Source organism: Arachis duranensis, chromosome 3 (assembly GCF_000817695.3).
Source record: "Arachis duranensis cultivar V14167 chromosome 3, aradu.V14167.gnm2.J7QH, whole genome shotgun sequence".
NCBI classification, from domain to species: domain Eukaryota; kingdom Viridiplantae; phylum Streptophyta; class Magnoliopsida; order Fabales; family Fabaceae; genus Arachis; species Arachis duranensis.
This window is the reverse complement of record NC_029774.3, coordinates 22,953,511-22,954,078: the sequence shown is the minus strand read 5'-3', so window position 1 is coordinate 22,954,078 and position 568 is coordinate 22,953,511.

Sequence of the window (568 nt, the reverse complement as noted above, 5' to 3'; positions counted from 1 at the left end):
TGAATTTCGAATTTATCTTTGAATTTAGTTTAATTATATTGATGTGGTGACAATACTTTTTGTTTTCTGAATGAATGATTGAACAGTGCATATTTTTTATCTTATTGTTTATGAATGTTAAAATTGTTAGCTCTTGAAAGAATGATGAACAAAGAGAAATGTTATTGATGATCTGAAAAATCATGAAATTGATTCTTGAAGCAAGAAAAAGTAGTGAAAAAGAAGAAGCTTGCGAAAAAAATGGCGAAAAAAATATATATAAAGCAAAGAAAAAGAAAAAGCAAGCAGAAAAAGCCAATAGCCCTTAAAACCAAAAGGCAAGGGTAAAAAGGATCCAAGGCTTTAAGCATCAATGGATAGGAGGGCCCAAGGAAATAAAATCCAGGCCTAAGCGGCTAAAACAAGCTGTCCCTAACCATGTGCTTGTGTCATGCAGGTCCAAGTGAAAAGCTTGAGACTGAGTGGTTAAAGTCGTGATCCAAAGCAAAAGAGTGTAGCTTAAGAGCTCTGGACACCACTAACTGGGGACTCTAGCAAAGCTGAGTCACAATCTGAAAAGGTTCACCCA